Here is a 13,549-nt window from a genome sequence, read left to right as displayed (position 1 = left end):
ACATCACTCCTAAGAGATATTTGAAGGTAAAAACCCTGCATGAGCATTTGAGACATTCCCCGCTGAGTGTGCGTTATTATTTTTTTTTATATTGAAATAAAAAGAAAAAAAGTGTTGGCATGAGAACTGCGGTGAGATGTCAACATCTAGCTGATATGTGTGGAGACAGTGGACAATGTTAGTTTGATGCCCTCAAGCTTCACGTACAGGATGTGTCTAGATTTCTAGATTATTGAGATCTAGTTGTTTTTTCTTTGTTTTTTTTTCAGGCTGGCACTGAGTTTATCTTGTCTCTCTCTGCAGGGTGCAGTAAATAAACTTGATCAGATATACCTGGAGTCTGTGTGTGTGTGTGGTGTTGGGGATTTATAATTTAACAAAATCTCTCCCCACCCCAGAAAATTCCTCCACAAAGATAGAAATGGAAAGAAAACACTTTTATTAGTGAACAAACACCAAGCCAGAATACAACACACATCGCGGGCAGCCCGCTCACGGTTTGCAAACATAGAAGGACCCTCACCCTATTTCTGAGCTCAGCAACCCGTTCCCCCTGCATTCTCAAGACAACATTGCTAATTGTCTCCTCTCTGTAGGATGTAGGTGTTGCAGTTTGGGGCCAGGTTTCCAGCTGCAGTAAGGCCACTCTCTTCCCTGGAAGCTGGGAGGTGGGCCTCATGTGATTGTTCCCGTTTGGGAAGGTCATTCCTGGGTCAGAGCTGTGGTGCAGGGTTGGAAGTGGGAGAGCAGGAACCCCAGAAGTCACCTTTCCCTGAGGAAGATTTCAGAGTGGGCTGCACGCCTGGACCTGGGACCTTGTTTCTGGGCTGCGAGAGGCTTTTATTTATTTATTTTTTTAAGTAATTAATTAATTAATTTGTTTGGCTGCGTTGGGTCTTTGTTGCTGCGTGCAGGCTTTCTCTAGTTGTGGTGAGCGGGGGCTACTCTTCACTGCGGTGTGAGGGCTTCTCATTGCGGTGGCTTCTCTTGTTGCAGAGCACGGACTCTAGGCGCACTGGCTTCAGTAGTTGTGGCACATGGGCTTAGTAGTTGTGGCCTGCGGGCTCTAGAGCGCAGGCTCAGTAGTTGTGGCGCACCACGGGCTTAGCTGCTCCACGGCATGTGGGATCTTCCCGGACCAGGGCTCGAACCCGTGTCCCCTGCATTGGCAGGCGGATTCCCAACCACTGCACCACCAGGGAAGCCCCACCCTGGGGCTTTAATTGTGTCTCCACCATTGAATGTTTCGTGTCCTGGTCCATGTTTCTTTGCTCCAGAGTCCTCGAGTTGGGAATCATGCAGTGTTTCTCTTCTCACTCATTGGGGTGAAAAGAGGGGGTCTCACACACTGGAGCCCCCCGGAAGGCTTGTGGCCCCCTGCCCAGAGGTTCTGATTCAGCCGGTGCCTCTGCAGTCAGAGCAGCTGCGTTTCTACAAGCCTCCCCAGGAGTGGTTGGAGGGGAGATGACATGGCCGCTGTGTGTACCACACTCTGAGGAGGGTGAACAGCAAGGTGCCCACTGAATCCTGGAAGACAGAGGAGGGCTAGTCTGTGCTGCTTGGACGCTGAAGCCCCCTTCTCGGGAGCAAGGGGCCGGCACTGACCAGGGAAGCGGCCCTCCGTCTCCCGGGGACCTGAGGCTACAGAGGACCCTCCCCTGGGGTCACAGAGCCGAGATGTGTGGTCATCTGGAATGCCCTCTCTGTACGTCCCAGGTGGGCATGAGGCCCTCTGCTCCAGACCAGGCTTTTCTGGGGGAAGTGAGTGGAGGTTTCCAGAATCTAGTCCCATCAGCGGGGTAAGCATTCGATTTTCCTGAGAGTTGCCTCTATGTGGATTTTATTTGTGACTCAGGAAACAAGTTGGCTCCAGAATCATCACTGAGGTGGACAGATGTTGCATTCATCAGCTAGGGCTGCTGTAACAAGTAACCCAGACCGGGGCAGGGGGGTTGGGCTTAGACAACAGACATTTATCTCTCCCAGTTCTGGAGGCTAGAATGTGAGATCCAGGCGTGGGCAGGGCTGGTTCCTCCTGAGGCCTCTCTCCTGGGTGTGTAGACGGCCGTCTTCTCCCTGTGTCTCCACGTGGTCATCCCTCTGTGTGTGTCAGTGCCCTTATCTCCTCTTCTTATAAGGACACCAGTGCTATGGGATCAGGACCCCCCCCTAGTGACCTCATTTTCCCTTCATCACTTCTTCAAAGACCTTATCTCTGAATACAGCCAATTCTGAAGTCCTGGGGTTTAGGGCTTCAACATAGGAATCTGAGGGGAGACACAATGCAGGCTGGAACTATCTAACCAGGTCAGCCTGTGGTCCACCTACCTGCCCTCATCCTTGGCCTGACCCCACTGGCCCAGGAAACCCTCTCTGTCTACCTGATATGGCAAGAATTCAGGCCAATATGCTTCACTCCTCCCTCTGGGCAAGCAGTGGAGCCTTGAGAGGGACAGACAGCCAGGCCCTTCAGGCTAGACGCTGCCTGGTCTCCTAAGCGGGGACGGTACAGCTCAGCACCAAGGTCTGGGTGGGATTTCATTGCAACCACTGGAAAACCAGAGGAAAACCCCACTTCTCTTGTCTCCACATTCAAGAAGTCTTATCTGTCCAGTCACCCGGGAATCCCTTTTCCAGAAAGGCCCTGAGATGCTCCAGCTCAGGCTTGGGAGCTGGAAAGTCTCGTACCAAAATCAACATATTATATGTACACTCGAGGTGGTGGGTATTTTTTAAAAACCTTCTTTTCTCTTGCCTTCGAATGTTCTGCTATCCCTGTTGACATTTTCCCCTCTTGATTTCGCTGATCGGAAAACAACCTTGGATTTGGATGAAAGAATGCCAGTTTCCACTGGATGACAGTGTGGCTTTAACAGTCGAGGTGGGATAAGCGGGGCTTGGGCAGTAATGACGGAAAGAATCTAGAAAATGATGTTACGTGGTGATAAAATATGAAATATACTGGACGGTCCATCCAGCAAGTCCACTCTTCTGGGCTTTTACGTAAAGAATAAATAGTCAGGATCTCGAAGAGACATCTGCATCTCCATGTTTATAGCAGCTCTATTTACAATAGCCGAGATACATAAACAGCCTAAGTGTCCATTGACAGAGGAAGGGGTAAAGAGAATGTGATATCTATCCATCTATCTATCTATCTATCTATCTATCATCTGTCAATCTATCTTTTATTTATCATCTATATCATCTATCTACCTTCCTATCTTTTATCATCTATAACTATCTATACTATCATCTATCGTCTATCATCTATCTACCTACCTTTTATCATCTCTATCTATACTATCATCTGTCATCTATCGTCTATCATCTATCTGTCTACCTATCTTTTATTTATCATCTATATCATCTATCTACCTACCTATCTTTTATCATCTATATCTATCTATACTATCGTCTATCATCTATCTACCTACCTGTCTTTTATCATCTATATCTATCTATACTATCATCTATCATCTATCTACCTATCATTTATCATCTGTATCTATCATCTGTCTACCTACCTATCTAACATCTATCTATCATTTATCTTCTATATCTATCTATATCATCTCTCTCTCTCTCTATATATATATATATATAATGGAATATTAGCCACAAAAACAATGAAATAATGCCATTTGCAGCAACATGGATGCACTTGGAGAGCATATGATGTGCAGTGAATTAAGTCAGACAGAGAAAGACAAATACTCTATGTTATCTCTTACATGTGTAACCTAAAACAAACAAAAAAACCCCAACAAGTTCACAGATACAGAGAACAGAATGATGGCTGCCAGAGGCAGTGGGTGAGAGGTGTGTGAAACGCCTGGAAGAAAAAGAAAAGAAATATATGTTCTCTGCCTTGGTTCCAGTCACAGAGCCCCTAAAACCCTCGGGATGTCCTGAGGGATGGGGGGGTGCGGGGTGGGAGAAGCACTCCTTTTGTTATTCATAATAAGTCCTTTTCAACCCAACAGGGGCCCCTGGAGGCCTTCAGGATGGGGGCTGGTTGCCAGGGGAACCAACACCTCATAACTTACCACTTGCGTCCCTAACATTTGGCTGAAGTGTGGCCAGTCTGGTGGGGCTGTCCCTTACCCTGAGGGGTCTGCGCTAACACCGGGGAACTCAGGGTCACCAAGGATGCTGGGACACCGCCTGCTGTCCACAATGAATCGGAGAAGCTCTCCGTGAGGAAGCCAGACCCCCCTGGCGTGAAAAGCGTCGTGAGCACGGAAACAAGTGTTTTCTCTGGGGGAGTCTCAGAGAATGGCACCTCCATCCTCCACTTCCAGGGCGTGGGGAAACCTCCGCCCACACTCTGAGCAAATTGTGAGACGTTTCCTTCTCTGCAGCACAAGTGTATCTCATGCACTGCTTTTCCCAGGAGGGCAGAAACACAATAGTGTGTCATTTTGTATCATTTTTTTAAAGAACAGAAATAGACCCACCCACAGACATAGGAAACAAATTTAGGCTTACCAAAGGGGGAAGGGGGGAAGGGATAAATTAGGAGTTTGGGAATAACAGATAGGTACTACTATATTTAAAATAGACACACAACAAGGCCCTACTGCATAGCACAGCGACATATGCTCAGTATCTTGTAATCACGTATAATGGAAAAGAATCTGGAAAAAGTGTCACTGAATCGCTATGCTGTACCCCTGAACCTAACACATTGTAAATCAACTATAGTTCAGTTTTAAAAAATAGCGTGTCCTATGCAGTTCTGAGTACGTGCAGTTTTGGGGGTTCATTTGGGGAGATCCCACGGGTCTTCCTTTCTTGCTCCTTTGCACAGGGCAGGTGACAAAGCTCCCTGGCTGGGGTTTCGGGGCCTCCTGGTCCGGCAGAGAGGAGTGTGCTCTCCTGTGGGTTTCCACACTGGCTTCCGTGGGCTTGTCCGAGGTTGCACCTGCTCCTGGCTGTGGCCGCCCTTCCATGGGGACACCCGCGGCTGTGGCCACGCTGCAGTCCTGTCTGTGGCCGCTGGGCACTCCTGGTGTTGCCCCAGAGCCCCGCCCTGCATCATGCACTGGGAATCCACATCCCTCAGCTGGGGTCTGCGCCCCCCTGTGGATGGAGGAACAGTGTCCACTTTCCCCGGTGCTTCTGGGCTACCCGCGGAGGCTGCTTTGGGCTCTGCGTACCCACTGGCCATCTGGAGACACTCCTGCCTGCTGCACCCCACAGAGGGGTGGGGAACCTCAGGACTGTGGGCTCCCAGAGGTCACAGCTAAGAACCGCGGCAAACGTCCCTCCTCTCAGCTCCCCCAGACAAAGGTGTCAGCTGATGCCAGCCCACCGGTGGTCATGACGAGCCTCCGGGACACAAACCCCTAAACTCATGGGAAGAAGTTGTGAATGACTCTGTCCATGGGAAAAAAACACAACCTAAAAGTTGAGAGTTATGTTTTAGTCGGGGCATTCCTGAGGACTCAAGCCTGGGATACAGCTTTCCAGATGCCTCTGAAGGACTGTTTCAAAGAGGTCAGGGAGCAGCCTGGATATATAGGAGTTTTACAAAAACAAACAAACCCCCCCCCCCCACCCCCCCCCCCCCCCCCCCCCCCCCGCAGGTGGCCGAACATCAAAAGATTACTCCTAATTAAAGAAAACCAGACATCTCAAGTAAATGAGTGTAGGGCTTTTCTACATGCGGGAAGATGCAAGAGTCTGGGCTCACTGAAAGCATTCCTCTGATAGGTATCTTAACTCTCTAGGGCCAGGATCCTGATTTTCTCCATCCTGAGTCCCCTCGGGGGCACCATCAGGGACAGCTGCAGTAGCTGAGGGCTTGGCAGCCGAAAGGTCGTTTGTTTACTGAAATGGCAGGCGACATTCTTTCTCCACAATGGTTACCTGCCTCTTTCTATGCAGAAGGCCCGGATCTTCCACTAGGACATAGATACACACGGACGGAAGACCACAGGAGGACACAGAGGAGAAGCCCCGGGAAGACAGAGGCAGAGACGGGAGGGACGCGGCCACAAGCCCAGGGACGCCTGGAGCCCCCAGAAGCTGGAAGAGGCGGGAAGGACCCTCCCCTGGAGCCTCTGGAGGGAGCGTGGTCCTGGGCCACCTTGACCTCAGACGTCTGGTCCCCAGGGCTGGGGGAGGATGCACTTTGTGGTTGAAGCCTCCCATCTGGGGTACTTTGTTACAGCGGCCCCACTGAGAACACCCCTGCATTCATTCCGAGTCCCACCTCACCATGTGCGTAAATCCATTCTCTGACAGCAAGAAACAAGATTCCCATCACCCTCATTGAATCCATTCATTAGCTTAAGCCCAGAATCCCAGAAAGCAAGTTCACGAAGTACACACCCCATGCTTGAATTATCGTTGTCTTATGTGTGTTCAGAATTTAGCCGTGAAGACACACGCCCAGAAATCCTGCAGGACAAATGAGTCCTCATTTTAATGAAACGTTCTGTCTGCATTTGGAAGCAGAATCTCTTGTATCCTATCACCCACGAAGCTAGGTCAGAGGCTGTGTGTGGGTGGTTCTGTGATACAGGGCACATAATTTGGTTTTTAATAGAAAAAAACAAAAACAAAAATTCCAGACATCTGCCAGGACTAGCAAGGGGCCTCTGGTTATTATGGAAAAAGACATCGTAAAAATGTCTATGTTTTGTTAACATCACCGCTTACTATATTTTCACATTTTCTTCAATTAAAAAAATCCCCTAAGAAGCATATTTGAAGGCTCCACAGGCAGGCTCTGCCTGCCTGCCAAGAAAAGCCACGAATTTAAGAGGTGTCGAGCTTCGTGAATTCAGAGGCTCCCAGTCTTAAGTCAAAATCACTTTTTTTACCGAGTTCGTCGATGCAAAACCAGTTTAAGACACACATGCTCACATATTCACGTTCTAAAACCCCCAGATCATAGCGCAGGCATTCTTGCAAATAGTTAAATTTTATAACGAGCAAGCGAGTGAGTCCCCCCTGTGTGACTGCTGACCCTGCTTTCTTGGGTTAACCTTCCCAGGGCTGCAAGACCCAGAACTTAGGTTCTCTGGGTGGGCCTTATAACTGAGGTCGGCCAGACAGATTATCAGGAGAAAAACTGAAGTTTATCAGCAGTGCCTGTCGGTTACACTTGGGGGTACCCAGAGGCAAGTAATTCCAAGGGGTGGTTATATATACCCTTTTAAAGCTAAACAAAGGAAAACAGATTTGAGGGTTCTGGGGGGAGAAGGCAAAGTATGGGGAGCTGACTAGGAAACTATGGTGAAAGAGGGTATCTATCGGGGCTTGTTATGTAGATTAAGTGGATCCTTCTGTACCGATAAGAGTTCTTAAGCGGCCTCTTTTTCCAGGTATGGGAGAGAGATACATCTTTACAAATGAGCATTTCCTTTATACGTGGAAATCTCCTTACTTATCTGGAGTCCACTGGCTCTGTGTGGCTTTCAGGTCCAAATCCTCCACAGGCCAAAGCGGCATACTTGGGGGTGGCGTGTTCTGAGTAACTGGAAAGGATTGGTAGAATTTTGGGGCTTCGAGGTGAAAGGGAAGCTGGCCAGAAAAGCACTGAGGGGAAAACAAGTAACTTTTTGGAAAGAGAAGTGGGTTTTCCGAGCACAAACAGGAGATGAGAAAGTTTGTGATGATGTCTGTATGGGTATGAGTGATTTTTCCATCTCCTTCTGGGGACAAAAACTCCCCTGGAGAAGGGATTTGGGGGGAGGTTTTTAATTTTTAGTTTTTTGCGGGGGAGGGGAGGTTTTCTGGTGTTCTGAATTCTGGGAGTAGATCCACCTTGATGAGGAATTTATGGAGCCTTATTTCCTAGCAGTTGCCCCTTTGGGTCAGAGAAGGGAAGCTCTAGAAAGTTGTTTTTTCTTCCCAGCATCTGTCAAACCTCAAATGTCAGCTTAAACTATTTTTCAGGCCAACTCTGAGTCCCCACGGAGTGAAAGGACACAAAAAAGAGGCGAGAAACTCAAGCCAACGATTAAGCAAAACACGTGTTTAGGTATCTTTATGCTTAATGGGTCCGGCCACACAGATGTGAAAACCAACGGACCTTCCTGCGGAACCCTGTTCGCTCCTGCGCAGCAAGGCAGGGTCGCTGGACTGATGGCGCCTGGGGCGAGGGGGGGTTGGTGAACCAGGGTAATGCTCTAAATCAGCACATTTCTGTGACAGGCACAAGGGGCATGTGTCCTGACACCATGCCAAATAATCCCCCAAATACAGTAAAAATAATTCTGTCAATACGACAGTGACAGGATAGCATTAAAAAAAACCAAAAACGATGCTCCAAGAAAATAAAAATAAACACGCACACAACTGGAGAATTCTAGGAGGGTGCAGGTCACGGCATAAGCAAGACACACGTTAGAAACACAATGGAGACGTCTGGAAGGGCCTTGGGGAAAATCCCAGCAGGAAGTGAGTATTCACCCTACCTCCCTGGGGGGCCTGGAGCCCTCTGGCTGGCGGAACTCGATTTGATGAGTCTTTTCTTGCTTATTTTGTCCTTTTCACGCTTTCGTATAAACAAATCCCCCTTCCCCGAGGTGGTGCCTCAGTCCTCCTATCTGAGTTTCTGAGCGCTCTACGGTTTAATAGTCACACAGAGGTTTATATAATCCACCTGGATGGAGATTCTGAGTCAGGTGGGAGTGAGGGACGCCTTTTTAGCTATTCCGAGGCAGCCGGTCCTGACGTGTCTACAGCGCCCCCTGCTGTCACATAAGGTCTGTAACCCAGGACCCCGTCCTGGACTCTCTTGGGGTCTGCGGGGTTCATTCCAGACCCTGCCCCGTGGCCGGTTGACTTGATTTTGCAGCTCTATTAATAAACGTGGCATCTGGCTGTCTGATACACTGTGTTTCTTTTCTCTCCGTCTGCCCCCCTCCATCTCCTCTGTTTGGAGAATCTGAGCCCTTTCGAATTCCCACACAACCTTTATAAACAGCTTGTCAATAACAACGGGAAAAAAAAAAAAACTTGTTGAAATTCTAGTTGGACTTGGGTGGGATCTCCAGATAATGATGGGAAGAAATCAATCTCTTGAAAATACAGAGCATCTGAACCTGTAAGGGAGACAGGCTGGGACCTGGGACCCGCTGCTGGGACCTGGGACTCTTTGCTGCAGGGCGGCGATGCTTGCATCTGGACGCAGCAGAATACAAAGAAACTCTATGGGACCAAAAATAACTGCGTGCATGCGCAGTCGGGACAAATCCTGGACCTAAAAGATACAAAGAGACCAAAAAACCCAGTTGCCGCTTTTGAAGAGCGTGGAGCGAAAGCAGGGTCCTGAGGATGCCCCCTGCACTCAACACCACCTAAGGGGTGGGCAGACCACCTAAGCCTCCCCTCCTGCCCGACCCCTGGACCCACCCGTACCCTCACCCCGTGTAAGGAGCCAGCTCACCGCCCTCGCGCTCACCCTGCTGCATCAGGGGCCCAAAGAAAGCCTGGCCTGAATTTTTCGTCTGTCCTCTGATCAATTTCTGTTGATTGAGGAGGCCAAGAGCCCTGGCTGGTAACCTAAGTATATCACCCGAGTCCATTTGCAGTAACGTTTTGGAAATTTTTCCGATCAGAAGAGTTTTACATCTTTGGTTGGAATTTTTTCTAAGCTCCTAGATTTTATGCTCTCCTAAATGACATCTTTCCTTTAATGTTAAAAAAAATTTTTTTTTGCTACTAGGTAGAAACGAGTGATTTTTGTATATTGATATTGTGTTGGGCTCTTGCCAGATAAACTCTCCTAGGCATTCATTCATCTTTAGATTATTTTGAATTTTCTAGGTACATAATTATTTATCTGCAGATAATTATTTTATTTCTTATTTCTTTCTTTCTTTTTCGGGGGGGGGGGCACTCCTGCAGCTTGTGGGATCTTTTTTCCCTAACCAGGGATTGAACCCTTGTCCCGTGCAGTGGAAGCGCAGAGTCCTAACAACTGGACAGCCAAGGAATTCCCTATTTCTTCTGTTCTAATGCTGACACCACGATTTCTATTTCCTCTCCTGGTTATGTGTCTGCTATCTGCTGTTTGTTCATTCTTTCTCTCTGTTGGCCTCACCGGGGGTTTATCAACTTTGTCAGTTTTGTTGTAAAACCACGTTTTCGCTTTGGTTGTATTTCCCCCCTATTTTATTATTTATTAATTTATTATTTATTTATTGGCTGTGTTGGGTCTTCTTTGCTGCGCACGGGCTTTCTCTAGTTGTGGCGAGCGGGGGCTACTCTTGTTGTGGACCATGGGCTCTAAATGCGCGAGCTTCAGTAGCTGTGGCACACGAGCTCAGTAGTTGTGGCTCGCGGGCTCTAGAGCACAGGCTCAGTAGTTGTGGCGCACGGGCTTCGTTGCTCTGTGGCATGTGGGATCTTCCCGGATCAGGGCTCAAACCCGTGTCCCCTGCATTGGCTGCTGGATGTGGCTGCTCCGGAGACCAGAAAGGGTGGAAGGTCCTTGTGCAGGGTGGCCAGGTCTTTATAACTAAAGTCCTCTAGGGGACTTCCCTGGTGGTCCAGTGGTTAAGACTCTGTGCTTCCACTGCAAGGGGCACAGGTTCCATCCCTGGTCAGGGAACTAAGATCCTGTACGCCATGTGGTACGGCCAAAAAAAAAAAAGTCCTCTTGATGGCAGCCCAGGACCTAAAGGGTGGGTTTCCTTAGCTGGATTTACCCCAGTAGTGGAACTGCCCCCTGAAACCTTACAGACTCAGAAATATGATTTCACCAGAATTCCCAAAGCCAGCCTGTTCTCTTAAGGCCCGACTCACATTAGCTCAACTCACATAGACTTGAAGCAGATGCCCTGTGGTCATCTACTGGTTTACAGAGACAGTAGCTCAGCCTCTGGCATGGAAGAGTCTTCACCCTCCAGACGCTGGGCAACAGAGAAGCCCAAACGATAACCAAAGGCAGGCAGACTCTTAACCACTGTGCCACCAGGGAAGCCCTCCCCCCGTATTTAAAAAATGTTTATAATTTCATTTCCAATACTTTCTTTGAATTTATTTTACTGCATTTTTCCCTTCTAACTCCTGTGTTATCTTTTTGTCATTGGTCTCTAGTACAATTTTATTGTTTTCAGAGACTACACTTTTTTGGGTTTTAGCTTTTTTAAGCCTTCTTGAGAGTCACTTTATGACTTGGTGTATGGGCTGTCAGAGAAGAAAGCCTTTACCTCTGCCCTCCTAAGTGCCAAAGCTGGGCCTGCGAAATAAACTGACAACAGGCAGAGTAGCGGGAGGAAATGTACACAGACCTATTAAGAGTGGTGACGTTTGAGACGTTACAGACCATCTTAACAGGGGAAGGGAGGGGGTGTGGGCCTCTCAGGCAGACTAAAACGTTCTTAGGAAAGATGGCTCAGCCCTTAGGAGAACAGACGGTCCGAATGGCTATCACCGAAAAATCTACAAACAATAAATGCTGGAGAGGGTGTGGAGAAAAGGGAACCCTCTTGCACTGTTGGTGGGAACGTAAATTGATACAGCCACTGTGGAGAACAGTATGGAGGTTCCTTAAAAAACTAAAAATGGAATTATTATATGACCCAGCAATCCCACTACTGGGCCTATACCCAGAAAAAACCATAATTCAAAAAGAGTCATGTACCACAATGTTCATTGCAGCTCTATTTACAATAGCCAGGACATGGAAGCAACCTAAATGTCCATCGACAGATGAATGGGTAAAGAAGGTGTGGTACATGTATACAATGGAATATTACTTGGCCATGAAAAAGAATGAAATCATGCCATTTGCAGCAACATGGATGGACCTAGAGATGATCATACTAAGTGAAGTAAGTCAGACAGAGAAAGACAAATACCATATGATATCGCTTATATGTGGAACCTAAAATAAGGGTGCAAATGAAGTTATTTACAAAACAAATAGACTCACAGATGTAGAAAACAAACTTACGGTTACCAGGGGATGGGGGGGGGGCGGGATAGATTGGGAGATTGGGATTGACATATATACACTAGGGCATGTAAAATAGTTAACTAGTAAGAACCTGCTGTAGCGCACAGGGAACTCTACTCAGTGCTCTGTAGTGACCTAAATGGGGAAAGAATCTAAAAAAGAGTGGATATATGTATATATATGTAACTGGTTCACTTTGCTGTACAGAAGAAACTAAGACAACGTTGTAAATCAGCTATACTCTAATAAAAATTAATTTTAAAAAAAGAACAGATGGCAGGTATGACCATTTGTGACAATGTCCCTCTGGATGTGGAGCTGATGTGGAACCTCCTTTCCTGGGACAAGAGTCAATATTCCTGATTGATGACACTCCCTGGAGGGGATTGATGACAACTGGGTTCCTTTTGGGAGAAGGAGGTAGCTACGTTAAGTAGCTACGTTCAGAGAAACACCCTCCCGGCATCTGCCGGTTTTCTAGTGACGTCCACTCAAAATAATCAATGTACCAAAGCGACACATTTTGGGGCCATGTGTCCTAACCTCCTTCGTGGTCAATCGTCATACATTCGTCCGTATCCTGGAAGAGAATGTACATTCTAAAGGTGCTGGGAGTTCTCAAGACAATGGCCAACACAAAAGGTCCCTGGTTTTCAGCCCTGGGAGGTCTTGACCTGGATGCCGCAGTGGGTCATGAATGTAGGTGGCCAGGTCAGGGAGGGTCAGCTAAAGGCTTCAGGGACAGCCCCTGGCCAGCCTGAAGCCACTGGCAGAGAACAAGCGAGAACTTAATAGAGATGAAGGTAACGGCCTCAGTTCCTGGTCTGCAAACCAATCGCAGGGCTGCAGACCTGGGAAAACCTGCTTTATCGGCAGGTCAGGACAGGACGCCAGGGTTTCTCATTGATCTCAAGATGACAAAGGTGGTTCTGATTGATTGCAGTGCGGGTACTTCTCAACTGCTGGATGTGGCTGCTCCGGAGACCAGAAAGGGTGGAAGGTCCTTGTGCAGGGTGGCCAGGTCTTTATAACTAAAGTCCTCTAGGGGACTTCCCTGGTGGTCCAGTGGTTAAGACTCTGTGCTTCCACTGCAAGGGGCACAGGTTCCATCCCTGGTCAGGGAACTAAGATCCTGTACGCCATGTGGTACGGCCAAAAAAAAAAAAGTCCTCTTGATGGCAGCCCAGGACCTAAAGGGTGGGTTTCCTTAGCTGGATTTACCCCAGTAGTGGAACTGCCCCCTGAAACCTTACAGACTCAGAAATATGATTTCACCAGAATTCCCAAAGCCAGCCTGTTCTCTTAAGGCCCGACTCACATTAGCTCAACTCACATAGACTTGAAGCAGATGCCCTGTGGTCATCTACTGGTTTACAGAGACAGTAGCTCAGCCTCTGGCATGGAAGAGTCTTCACCCTCCAGACGCTGGGCAACAGAGAAGCCCAAACGATAACCAAAGTCATCTGAGAAGTTTGGCACTAAGATTTAAGGATCTGAGAGGTCCTTGTTCAAGGGTCTGTATATGGCTTCTCAACTTACCTGTTAGGGCCACCTGGATTCTCACTGCTGGAGTCCCTTCCTGCAGTGCTGCCCGCCACCAACATCCCAGGGATCCTTTCCTAGATA

This window comes from Phocoena sinus, chromosome X (genome assembly GCF_008692025.1).
Source record: "Phocoena sinus isolate mPhoSin1 chromosome X, mPhoSin1.pri, whole genome shotgun sequence".
Taxonomy (NCBI): domain Eukaryota; kingdom Metazoa; phylum Chordata; class Mammalia; order Artiodactyla; family Phocoenidae; genus Phocoena; species Phocoena sinus.
This window is presented reverse-complemented; position numbering follows the sequence as displayed.